This window comes from Mus caroli, chromosome 4 (genome assembly GCF_900094665.2).
Source record: "Mus caroli chromosome 4, CAROLI_EIJ_v1.1, whole genome shotgun sequence".
Lineage (NCBI taxonomy): Eukaryota > Metazoa > Chordata > Mammalia > Rodentia > Muridae > Mus > Mus caroli.
This window is the reverse complement of record NC_034573.1, coordinates 48,265,981-48,279,710: the sequence shown is the minus strand read 5'-3', so window position 1 is coordinate 48,279,710 and position 13,730 is coordinate 48,265,981. Positions and strand designations below refer to the sequence as shown.

Genomic DNA, 13,730 nt, shown 5'->3' with positions numbered 1-13,730 from the left:
GCTCTCAGAAGCCCCATTCAGGTTGCTCTGCCTCCCCACATCTCTTCCCTCTAGAGACAAACCTGACATGAGGTGTAAGGCATGAAGCAGCTATAGCCTCTCCATCATCTTTAGTGCTCAGCATTTAACCATTGCTGCTGATGGACAACTTCAATCAAGTAGTTGAGGTTGGAAAGGTGATGTCTGGCCTCCATCCTTTAGCCTTCACCTTGAATCTGAGTGAAGTCAGAAAGAGTTTGCTAACATGTCTATTCTTTGGTCCTTACTGTGTCTCTAGGAAATGCTAGTTTATCTAGCTCATTTATTTATTTACATACATCTATTTAACCCAGGATCTCATGTATCCCAAGTTGGTCTTAAACTTACTCTGTAGCCCAGGATGACCTTGGTCTATTGATCCTTCTATGTCACTTAAGGGAGCAGGGATTCTAGGTATGCATTGCTCTACACAGATTATGTACTCCAGAGAATTAAGTCTAGAATGCCATGAATGCCAGGCAAGTGTTTTACCAACAAAGCCCCACTCTAATTTATTTGTGACTCATCCCTTGTCTTGTCCCCTTACCCTATACTACCACACTGTCCTCACCAACTCACCGGTGTCCACATAGACAGCTATTCTAGTGCCTGTTTCCCACGGAGAGCTTGGCTGCATGTACGCATCCTGGCCCACAAAGTTTTCCAACTCTGCAGTTTCCAATGCCTGGATAACTGGGATCAATCCGGGCCAGGTGAGTTAGGTTGCCACTGGCAGGGAAATGCAAAGTGGGAAGAGTAGAGTCTCAGACATGAGGCATAACTTGAGCATGATTACATTTCTTCAGAGATGGTATACTGGACTTATTAATGGAAAGGTCAGTGCTATTGGTCCTGGGGGTTGAGATGCAGATATAGTAATGTCTAATAGCTGTTTCTGCTCACGTGCCTGCAAGATGCCTGGAGGCATTAGGACATTGATATTGTTCAACGTTTAACCTTGTCAGGAACCAGAGCTCAAGTTCTGATCTCATGTCAGGTAGGTGGGACCCTTTTTTTCCCTCATCTCTACTGTATCTATCTATATCTATCTATATACCTCATCCATAGCTATGGTGTTCCACAATTTGAGAGGAGTCTTACTCAGATCTGTCGACCATCTGAACCTAGCCACTCTTGGTTAACCTGTTGTGGATGATCATATTCAGAAACTGTTCAAAGACAACAGATAGAACTGGTAAGGATGTTAGCCCTAGTATGGATCTCATGTGCATAGAGACCAAGGCCATTTTCAAGCAGCAGGGCCCACAGCAGTATATGTATATGAGGTGAGTCCTATGGAAAGAGATGCTGCTTCGACCGTAGGTCTCATCCTCAAGCCCAAAGAGCAATGGGAGAAAGAGTAAGTTCTGAGGTTAGAAGCGGGAGGGAGCTACAGCAGAGCTGAGAGGGAACTGATGAATATCACAGAGTAAGTGGGAGAGCTCAGACTGTGGACAAAGATGAGTAGTGTCTTCACGTACCAGCAAGTAGACCAGCTTTACAGAGGCCCTCAGAACTGCAGCTGTCTATTTTCTGGGCCTTAGTTCGGTATGGGACTGAACTTCCTCTTACATCTGATGATGTGGCTAGTCTCAGAGTGGGACCCATCCAGGCTGCTTCCAGTGTAGGTCAGGCTAAAATGTGACATATTTCATGCAGAGACTGTATCTGGTTGCAAGCCTCTAATAAGACCCACCAAGGCCATCTTCCTGTCTGTGCATTGAGACAGGAAGAGAAGGAGACCCCAGGCTCTTATCATGTTATCCTTTCATGAGGGTCGGTTCTTCTCAAAGTTCGGAAACATCCTAAGAATTGAAAACCCATTTTAAAAACAAAGCATTTCTTTACTCTGTAGGAAAATCTGCTGCCACACCCACCTCTTGCCTGTGCCAAGTCTGTCTGCTCCCTGCGGTCACCACATGCTTGGTGAAGTCAGGACACTCGCTGACTTGGCAAATGAATGAATGTTATGAACACTATGTGAGGCATTAATTTACGCTTTGCTCCTAGCGACGGATGAAGTCTAGTTCATGATGTTAAAGCCACTCACAGCGGAGCCATGTGTGTATGGAGATTTTGAAGGGGCTTGTCTGATTCCACAGGAAAAAGTAATCAAGGCGGTCTCTGGGGAATTCCTCTCATTACAGGAAAAATCCCAAGTGGGACTTTCATGTGAAGGGCCAGACTGGTCTCCAAAATATTATGAATTCCATCAAATTGACTTTTACCTCCTGAAGAGGATGGAAGGAGAGGAATTCCTTGTCTCTTTAAACATTGATCATTCTGGGAGAAATAGAGTGGGCTTTGAACAGAAGGGATGGGTATGGAAAAAAAGAGCTTACATTCCTGGGTTCCTATGCAGAAAACACTTTCATGTTCACTATCTCATTTAATAAAAGACAGTTCTGTAGATGCTGCTATTGCCCCCAGTTTGCAGATGAAAACACTGAGGTACCAGGCTGTCAGGCAGAGCCTATACTTGGAGCTAATTTTTCTGACACTGAAGTTCATGTTAAGCACTGCACCCCTTTCTCCCGAGTGTGGCAGTAAGTAGCACAGCCACCTGCACACAGTGGCTTTCTTCTGTGTATCACCAATGGGCGATGGTGGTGGATCTGTCTTTAAAATGATGGATGCCATACTTCAGTGCACAGTCTCTGTTTTAGTTGACAGCATCACCTTGTGGATGGAAATACATCTGGTGTGTGTTTTTATTTGTAAATATATGTTTACTCTAGCGATTAGGGATAATGAGCTAAGCTATTATGCCGTCAGTCAGAGTTGTTTAGGGAATCAGAACTTCTTTTCTAGAGTTTTTATTTTATTTTATTTTATTATTTTTTTAGCAATCAAACTATTACAAAAAGAATGATAGACTAACGATTCTCAATCAACAGATGAACGGAATGAAAGCTGTCTTTGTTTCTTGCTATCTTGATTAAAATGTACTGTGATTTTGCTTGCTTAATTAATAACTTTTGAAGAGTCGGGAGTGAGAGTTTATAGCAGTTGTGGTTTTGTGGTAGGAAGTAAAAGGCAACATGAGGTGGTAGAGGCTTAGCAGAGCCACACTGTCTAGGACAGAAGGCTGGCAGGCTCAGTCTCAAGATTTTGAAGGGTGGACATTTTCACTGTGGGTGTTTTAAACTCCCCTAACATGAGACTCTTTCTCCACTATGCCCTTACCCCCACCCCCTCATTACTCCTCTATTCCTTTCTTTTCTTTAAAAAATAAAATCTTTGTGTGGCAAGAGCAAGCTAGCCAACACTCTAGCATGGACTGGAAATGGGTTCATGAGCTCCTACCCTGCACTGAGGTGTCGTTGATGGTTGATGGCTTGGAGGATGGGTGAGTCAGTTCCTTTAAGGGTGTGTTCCCTTGATACGTCAGCTGTGCTAGAGTGGATGAGCCCGTACCCAGGATTATATGGATATGTGAAGGACAAACTGGACTTGTTGAGGGGAGAGAGAGACAGAGACAGAGACACAGAGACAGACAGAAAGAGACAGAGAATGCTCTTGCATTCTGTTGCATTGGAGTGCTACCATTGGAGTATACCCTTGGACATTGGCCTTGCCTTCCATATTGTTTGAGACAATGTCTTAGTTTCTCATCTTACCCTAGTAGCTCTGGACTGCAGACCTGCTTTAGATCATGTGGCTTTATGTAGATTCAGGTTCCAATCCTAATGCAGCAAGCACATTACCTACCAAGCCATCTCCCCACTCTCTTTTCTTTCTTTTGCTTCTTTTTAAAAGGTGGATTCTCATTATGGAATTCAGACAGCTTTGAACCTGCAATTCTCTTGTGTTAGTCCCTTAAGTGCTAGGATTATACCTGGGCAGGTGAGTCCAACATTTTGACTTGTGACATGATGCTAATGTCTATAAAACTCATGCACAAGAGTGAAAAAAAAATATGTGCACACACATATATCATAGTATTGCAAGTGGATACATGATTTTGTGTGTTGAGTGGCACTCCTGGGGTGCATGAGGCCCTTAGGTTGCGTATGGGGCATGTCTGGTGGGCATGCACTAACACACCCAGTTTCTAAGCTAGGTTTATCTCTCACACAGAAGAAGTATTACAGAACATGTGTCGTAGTTGTCAAGTACCTGGGAACACAGATCCACATTTTTAGGGTTTCGAAGGATTAAATCCCTGCATTTAATGGCAATGAAAACCCCAAGATGATTATCTGTTCAGAGTGCCCATGACCAAGTTACGTACTTGGCAGTTGGTTCTCATCCTGTCTGCAGCCTTCTCTTTTTGATGTGCTTTTGGCAAACAAATAGATTTACAAAAATAATAGAGCGAAAAATGACAAATACTCCAGACATAAGTGACAGCATTAACTGGTTTTAACTAGCCTAACAGCTCTCAATTCTAAGGCAACGCAGCAGGGAGTGTCCTCTTTGGGGGTGATAGTTTGACAGGGAATTATACCACCTGTCTTACATTACCGTTATTTTTGTGAGTAAAAGCTTCCTTCAGAAATTTTAGGGGATTTTTTTTTTTTTTTTTTTTTTTTTGGTTGTTTTTTTTCCCTCCCGTTTCCCCAGCAGGAAAGCCCGCCGGGCAAACCATGAACATTAGCCTGCATGCTAAGAGTCTCACTTGGATCGAGTTTGCAGAAAGTCCTCCGCTTAGCTCTACCTCCATAGGCTTTCTCAGGTCGCCCCTGACAGCCTGGCTCACCGCACACCCTGCCCAGCAGCTCAAACCTCACAGCTGAAGGCCTGTAGGGCAAGCCTTCCGTTTGAATTTCCCCGGCTTTTTGTCAGTTGGTGTCAAAGCCATAGCCGCCTCTTCTCACTGACTGCGGTGGCTTTTTTTTTTTTTTTCTTCCTTTCCATTTGCTACTTGTTAGCCTCCGTGGACTGTGTCGCCACACTTACAGGAGCTAGAGTGTGTTGGTGACAGATGGTGGGGTTGGGGGTGGGAAGGGAGCTGCTGTGGCCAGCCGCCAAGGGTTATGCCTGGCAGGGCCAGAAGCAGCCCAGCGTTTTCCCCTGCAGTTTGTTTGGGTTCTGTGGGCGTGTTCGTGGGTGCCTGAGCACACGTGGCGTGTTTTGTTGTGTTACTGGTTGTTTTTATTGTTGTTTGGGCCAACGACAACAGAGGCCGCTGGCTGGCTGCTGCTTTCTGCTCTTGGCAGTTTTCAGGCTCCCAGACAGGAAATCCTCCCAAGGATTGCAGCTGTGAATTGGCCCATTTTTCTGGAAAGAGGATAAAGAAAAGAGTTTAGTAGGATCCTTTGCGTTTCTTGCACAAGCAGGGACGTGTTGAATACAAACAAGGAAATGTGGAGCTGAAGGGGTGGGTGGGGAGAGGAGAGGCAGAGAACCCTGAATGATGAAGATGATATTCTAAACCCAGAGTAGGCAAGAGCTCCACACACATGCGCACTTCACTGGGAGGCAGGCGGGGCTGCGCTGAGAGATGGCATTGGAGGGTTTAGAGTGGGGAGGCACACGAATTTACATACTTAGCAACGTCTCCGTCTGTAGTTTGGAGGAGTTGCGTATCACTAGACAAGGGTGGATGGATGAGTGTAAGAGGCTGTTTATGACAAAAAAAATGATACTCGAGTGAAATAGTATGATTGCTGTGAATTATGAGGGGAGGTGAGGGGGTGCAGGGATTAGGTAACTATGTTGCGGTGGACCAAGAAGCAGTCTGTTGGCAGGTCAAAAGTGGCTAGGTTGGATAGTCACTGCTAACACACTGGTTCTTGCTTCAGTCACTGGATCGCACATGGAACTGTTCACCAGAATTGGAAGGGCCCATTCGAACCCAGGCTTCCTATATCAGTACTTAGGAAAGACACTTACTGCACTGTACACTGAAATATCCAGTCTCTTGAAAGTGAATTCCGGGCCTTGGGATAAGAAGGAAATGCCTTCCATTGAAGGCACAAAGATTATACAGGCAAGAGAATATTTTCCTAGTGTTTATGTTGTTTTTACTTCGGCTTCCATCCTTTGCCCAGCTTGGTCTTCCCTGTTATACCCTAAACTGATGATGTTGGTGAAGGTGATGAAGGTGATGATGTCAATTTTATACATAGAGAAAATGTGAGTTTTCGTGGTCACATGGCTGATAATCCTCATTATTGCCAACATTCATCAAAGGCTTGCCTTGTAGCAACTATGTCCCTGTGCACTTTATGCTTTATATATGGAAGGAAACTTCCAGTTTTACCCTGTTTTGCAGAGTGGAAACTGAGGCACAGAAAGTCTAAATACCTTGTTCAAGATTATACATGGTGCCGGGCGTGGTGGTGCACACCTTTAATCCCAGCACTCGGGAGGCAGAGGCAGGTGGATTTCTGAGTTAGAGGCCAGCCTGGTCTACAAAGTGAGTTCCAGGACAGCCAGGGCTATACAGAGAAACCCTGTCTCGAAAAACCAAAAAAACAAAACAAAACAAAACAAAAAAACCCAAAACCAAAAACCAAAAACAAAAAAACCCCATTATACATGACAAAGTTGGGTTTCATTTTAAGCATTTTTATTTAGTTTACCTATTGTATGCATATGTGTGGGCATGCACATGTATGTGCACACATATCATGGCCTGTGTTTGGGGGTCAGAGGATGACTTCGGGGGTATCTGTTGTCTCCTTATAGTCTGGCATTCAGAGTTGAACTCAGGATATCAGGTTTGCAGAGCAAGCAACCCCCCTGAGACATCTTACTTGACCCAATGTTGGCTGAGCTCCCAAGATGTGCAGTCTTTGCATCATGCTAAGTGTGGTAGAAGCAGTATAAGGAGCCGGAAGAACTGTCCTCCTTGTCCTTTCCTTTTGCTCCCTACCTCTTCCCTCTATTCCTCGTCCCTTCTCTCCCGTCCCTCCCCCTCCCCTTCATTTCTGGTAGCCCATGCTGGCTGGATTTCACTATGTGGTAGGTCGAGCCTTGACCTGACCTTCCTGCCTCCACTCCAGTGGCTGGAATTATAGCTGTGTAACCACAGCACACCTTGCTCCTTTCTCTGTTTTCGATGCTATTTTGATGGTTACCCCTTCCCCTGCAGCTGCTTTATGCACTTGAGGCATTAGCAGCGTGACGTTAGTGGCTAGATAATTATGACTTAACTATTTTCCTCTAAACTTCAAAAAAGACTGTATGTTGAAGGGACATAATATTCTGATTAAAACTTCAAAAAGAAAAGAAAGAGGCCATAGATGCTATGGAATAGTTTGGGTCATACCTTCAGTTTGAAACTAAAAATTGAAACTTCATGGAATCTCTCTCTCTCTCTCTCTCTCTCTCTCTCTGGCTGTCCAGGTAGGAAGGCCTGATATGAACATCATATCAGTTTCATCTTCCTCTTTATTAACAGATGACCTCTGTGCATACCAGTGGTGAAGGAATTAGGCTAAAAGCAATGCTCAGTGTTCACATGCCACGGGCCTGCAGGCATGCTCTCCAGTGTGCTCAGTATACTTCTGTCATAAAAGAGGACAGCAACAGCTTCAGTGTTATTTGTTCCTTGCATTCCACCAGGCTTTATTTATCTAATTACTTGTTTTTTTTTTTTTTAAAGTAACTGCCACTATGATAATGGGGGAAGTGTCCATTCTGGCAGTGCTATTTCCAGAAAGTTGCACTTTTTCTAAGTAAGGGTGAAGCAACTTCAGACAATTTCTTCTTTTGATTTTTAACTCCTTCTAGCTACTGTGGAATAAGCTTGGAGCCAGCTCCTCTTGCCAACTCTCTATACTGGTACCTGGTACTCAGATGATGGAGAACAGCTATTAATATTCATATCATTCTGAAGATGAAGCAAGATGATTTCTCCATTATGGCTACCATCCAATCAGGCAGCTGAGACAAGACAACTGAAAATGACTGCCTCATACTTTTAGAAAGAAGTATAGGAGAATGTTGGTATTGTACACTCCCCATAACGTGTTCCTAATCTGGGTTTGAGGAATGCATTCTATTCTTGCCATGGACTAGCAAATTAAGAACTCTAATAATCCCCCCAATAAAGAAACCTTTACAATATTTTCCTGATATAACATTTCCCAACTTCCCTGCTGTTATTAATGCTGATTGCTGTTGGTCCAATTGATGTCCCTGCTAGATCACTTTGTAATTCATTTAAGATATAGTGATTAAACTTTTTCCATTAAATAAAGAAGTTTGGGGGTGAATATTGACTCTAGGTAAGTTGTTTACAACTAGGTGAATAAGATGACCCATAGTTCATGCTTTGGCTTAGTCCATTACCAATTCTGTAATTTTTTGGCAACTCCTTGATTGGCATTATCACAAAATGGGCAACAGATCTTCCTTCAGAGGATGGTCATGATTTGTTTATTCATTCACAACATTCATTCATCTTATCAACATTTCATTTTTACCCAATGCCAGGTATTGATATAGGAATACCTAGTCCATTTGGAATTGGATTGCTGACTTTTGGAGAAGACCCCGACTAGCCTCTGCACTTACATTGCCCTAAACATGACTGGAATATCTTCTGCCTTGGTATTATATAGCAAGAGAGAGTCCCCAATTGGGATGGCCCATGACAGTCCAGGCCAGATGTTTTTCAGTAATTCTAAGCCAAAAATATGTCACTCACAGCCTGGATGGGTAATGCAAAATGTGCCAAAGTAAAGACAAGCTGTTTGTCAAGGCATCTCCTATAAGAGTCTTACAAGTGCTGTTTGATTACTGCTCTTTGTTCTGCTTTTTAAAACAAAATCTTGGAGATTTCAATCTTCATTCTTTCATTTAAGAAATTTATTTTACAAAATCAACACATGAAATATTCTCCTTTAAGGATGAGTGGATGACTACAAGAATAGAGGAGTTTGAGGCATCCTGTGTTGCCATGACTGGTCCCTAGGTAGAGAAAATGCCATGTCTGCCCACCTCTTCCTTCTTCCTCATCACTCTTTGAACCTTGAAAAGGAGCTGGGTATTTTAAGTGAGGGTTGCCTTATAGAAAACACTGGATTACATGTGGAGTCAGAACAAGGTCTGGAAAGCTAGAAAAAGCCACAGGGACCCCCCTGCTTTTGTTGAGGGGACTTCTCATTCAGTGTGTATCAAGTTGGTCCAGCAAATCCAGCTGTACACAGCTTCCGGCACATAGACCTAGAGCAACTAGTATACTTGTCTAGGTAGGGGGAAGATGGAAAACAAAAACTAACCCCCTGGGCTCACTCAAAGGAAGAGCAAGAGGACCTTAAAAGGAGGAGCAGATAAGGGGCATCTGATGGGCTGGCAACCTCCTTTGGCTGCACATTGATGAAGCAGCAGGTGAACATGTTGAACCCAGTCAATGTATTTGTGTCAAGTGAGCTGTCCTTTGCACTGTAGAATGCTTGGTGCTGCCCAGGACCTCTACATACTAATAGATGACAGTTGCCTTTTCTAGGTAGTGCCTGGGACTTGAGAACAACATTGTCTCTGGTTTAAAAGAAACATTCGAATGCAAGAACTCTTGAAGGGGTGTGGTGCAATGGACTCCCTTGGCAAGTTAGAGGAGATAACCAACTCTTCCTAAGACTGTTGTTTTTAAATATGTAACACAAAATGTGCAGGGTGACAGGGACTAAGATTTGTATTGGAGTAATCTAAATATGTAAGAACTCAATATTGTGCTATAGTAATTTATATAGTGATTGAGATGATACTAAAAAAAAAAAAAGGTGTCCTGGTGTAGCTCAGGACTCAGGAGACCAGAAGAACAGCTATGGTGATCTATAATGACACACTGATCTGTAGTGAAAAAATTGGGAACTGCCTTCTAGAGCAAGTGATCTGATCTCTCTAGACCTTAGGGCATTCTTGTAAAGCTCCATTTAACCCCATGTTTATTAAGTTTCTGCTGCTGTTTGTTGTAGTTGAAGGAATGTGAACTTAAAAAATCCTCATTCAGGTTCACAAAACCCATTAAAGTGTTATCTTTATTAATTATTGGTTATGTGTGTGGAAGTGAGAAGAGAACTTGTAGGAGCTGATTCTCTCTTCCCACCACGTGGGCCCCAGGGATTACACTTGGGCCTTCAGGTTTCCAAGCAGGCACCGTAACCCACTGGGTTGTCTCCGTGGCCCGTTATTCCAATTTTAAAGCTGAAAGAACTGATATGTGGGTTGAGCTACTTCACTATACAAATAATTAAAGATAGTCAGGCGAGCGTCCTGGGCACAGAAAATGGACTTATTTATTGTTAATTAATAAATTAGCTTCTTTTATCTAAAAGGCTTATAAAATACTAAGAATAACAACAGGAACTTGGTGATGTTTGTTGAATGACAAAATAAGTAAGGGAATGTATTTGTGTATCACTGCTTCTTATTTTCAAAGCCTATCAATCCATTTGTCTTAACACTGCATTGGTCATGTTTATCAGGGGTCTCCATTTGTGGAGGTGTGAGGTATACCACTTGCTTACTATGTGATGCTCATATTCCCTCTGTCTCTGTCTCTGTCTCTCTCTGTCTCTGTCTGTCTGTCTGTCTCTCACACACACACACTCAGAAACATCGAGAGAGAGAGACAGAGACACACACACACACACACACACAGACAGAGAGACAGAGACAGACAGACAGACACACACACAGACAGAGACAGAGATAGAGACAGAGATAGAGAATCCCTAATCTTGTCTATCTGTTGCTTCTAATGGGGGTAGTGAACAGTCAGTCTCCCCTGAACCTTATCTGGGTTTCTAGTCACAACACAATGGCTTCTGTGGGTTGTACTCTTCTGAGATATCACCACCCCATCAGGTGGTGTTTCCCATAAACACGAAGTCCACGAGCAGCATTAATGTATACAGAGGCAGCAGAACTGCCTAAGGAAAGTAAGGGGGTGGAGGGCAAAGGAGCTAAGCCCCCCAATGAAGGCATAGAAGCCTTTAATTATTTTGAAACTTAGAGCTTTTCCTAATAAGGGAAAATAAGAGCCTTTGCTTCTTATCTTTGTAGAAGATAAATGGGCTTAGCTATGAGCCCAGTGCCCCATGTGTGCTGTGTGGGGCACATGTGAATTACAGAGCAAGGAGCTCTGTGATGGTTAGTTTAAATTGCCAACTTGACACAATCTGGAATCACATGTGAAGAGAGTCTCAGTAAGGATTGCCTAGGTCAGTTTGACCTGTGGGTGTGTCTATGGAGGATTGTCACGATTGCCAAAATTGGTGTGGGAAGACGCAACTTGAAAGAGGGTGGCACCGTTCCCTGGTTTTGGGCCCTGTGCCATGTTAGAGAAAGCTAGCTGTGCACTGAGCACACATGTATTCCTTTCTCTCTTCTCTTGACTGTGGATGTGAACAGCTTCTCTAAGCCTCTACCAATGAGGACTTCCCTCCTACGGTGGACTGAATGGGGAGCTGAAATCAAACCCTTCCTTCTAAGTTGCCTTTGTCAAGGTATTCTAAATAAATAAAGTAAGCAGGCTATAGAGCAGATGTTGGTGAGTCTGAGTTCTTCTTGGGTGACGTTCATAGTGGCCTGGTAGCTACAGGTTACAATTCAAAGGGCTGAAGACAGGAAGTGTAAATGAATGAGGCTTGGGACAAATAGGATGAATGAGGACTGTGTCCAGCTGTGTATGCCCCATCTAAAAGACATGATCACTTCTAAATTTTTTTTAATCTTATAGTTATATGTTTATTTATTATCTACACAGCATTTTTCTATCAATGAGCAATTACCAAGTATTTACTTGGAGAGTTCCTAAAACTTTTACACAATACTGAAGAGAGTGAGGTCACAGTCACAAAGGCATGGATTCACATTCTGGATTCAATAGACTCAAGTTCGGAATGCAGTATTCAGTGACTACAACTGAAATGTTAAGTGCCATGTTTGAAATTGCCAGTCTAATTGAGGGGCAAAGTGATGAATCAGAGAGAGATTTGACAGCACGACTCAGGAGGACAGCACAGGAAAGAGAGGCTACTTAAGAGCAGTACAGGAGAGAGAACCAATGAATTTGGTGTAGTTGAGTTCAGTTGAGTCAGGGCAGTCAGTACAGTTCTGTTCCTGGAGTTCATCAGACTTTCCAAGCAGAGCAGTTCAGTNAGAAGCCAAGAGAGGCCCCTTTGAATCAGTCAACCTGAAGTCAGGTTATGAACCAGTACAGCTGAGTTGACCCAGCCAGCCAGAGTTTAATAACTACAAAGGGTGAACTTACGCAGCAGTAATCCTCTGAGGCAACAATTACATCAGGTGCATAAAGTTGCTTTCACATCTGGTAGGGAGAGAAGACAAAGAAAAAGAGAGGACAAGAGGAGAGACTACTGAAGATCAGCGAGAGAAAAGGGTGGTTGTGGCATGCGTGCCTGTGTGCGTGCGTGCATGNGTGTGACAGTTTCACTGGTACACTTTTACAGAGACAGGTTGCAGGGACAGTAAGTTAGACACAGGTGAAGACAGAACAAGCCAGAATATACTGTCAAAGTTAGCATGAGACAAAACACAACAGTTCACTGAAAAGCCAAGAGATGCCAGATTGAATCAGCTTGGAGAATTGGATTGTACAGAGGCAACAAAGTTCCAGGCTTTGGCCTAGAGATACAACAGTGAAGGAACCGCTCTGGTCTCAGCCCAAGCAGGGTATGAATACGGCTCTCTTCTCATCCTTTCATCTTTAAGGAGATTTGGACTTGACTGTAAGGGCTCGCCCTTTGACATCTTTCTCCTCAGCCTTGCCCTCAGAGATGACCAGCTTATTCTGCAGGGAACACAGCAGCTGGAGGTAGCTCTGGTTCCTAGAGGGACAGAGTTTGTGGGAAGTGACACGAGTCTTGGGTACACTGCCTGAGGCTTCAACCCAGGATTCCAACCTCACCTCTGCAGCTTCTCCTGTTCCTGTCCCGCTTGCTGCTTCAAGGTTTCCAGTTCCTGATGGGATCCGTCAAGCTTCTCCAGAGCCCTCTTCCGGCGCCTCTTGACCTCTGCAGAAATCTTTGTCAGATTCTGCAGACGCTTCTGTTGCAGTACCCACTGCTTCTGAGCCAGCTGAAGTTTCTCCTCAAGGACCCGCTTCTTAGCCTCGAGTTACTCAAAAGCCTTCTGAAGCTCTGTGTACTTCCTGTGAGCCTCTTTAACCTGGGGTAAGGCCTCAGACAGGGCACATTTTATGACATCCACGTGATCCATGTATGTGGCCTTCATGTCCTTCCACTGCTCCTTAGTTTCAGTTGCCTTTTGCCGACTTGCATCTTCAGAAGCCAAAGCATCTGCGTTCTGGTCAGTATCCTCCTGAGCCAGAAAAGCCTGTAAGAAGTTCACTACTTGAAGCTGGCTACAAAGCAGTTTGTCTTTCTTCCGCGAGTTCCTCATAAACTCCTCCATGATCTTGGCAGGCAGCTCTGCTTCTTCCTGCAAGCCTACAGGTTCTAGAATGGCTGCTGCCTCAGCTAGAACCTCTTTCGTCGCAACAGCGTTGTTTTTCTCCGCAACAGCGTTTTTCTCCGCGTCCGCCATGGTTCTGTCGCCCACCACGCCTTTGGATTCTCCTGGACTGCCCCCACTTCTAAATTTTAATTCACTACAATCATCTCAAATTCGGCCTGAAGTTGAGAAACTTACCTAACTTTAAACAAAAGTCTAGAATTTGAGTTTTAAATGTTGTGACGTTTTCCAAAGTCTTAAAGATCCACAGTAGAGAAAGGTTAGACTTGGGGATAGCAAGAGGTATCCTTAAAGGCTCATAGTATTATCATTTCAAT

The 13,730-nt window shown here is 43.8% G+C and overlaps 1 pseudogene across 1 annotated transcript; it reads right to left on the bottom strand.

The window, feature by feature from the left end:
* Positions 1-12,843: 12,843 nt before the first annotated feature.
* Positions 12,844-13,522, bottom strand: LOC110292895 (annotated as a pseudogene). Its single transcript, XR_003836404.1, has one exon. The product of XR_003836404.1 is annotated as a ZW10 interactor pseudogene (transcript).
* Positions 13,523-13,730: the final 208 nt, after the last annotated feature.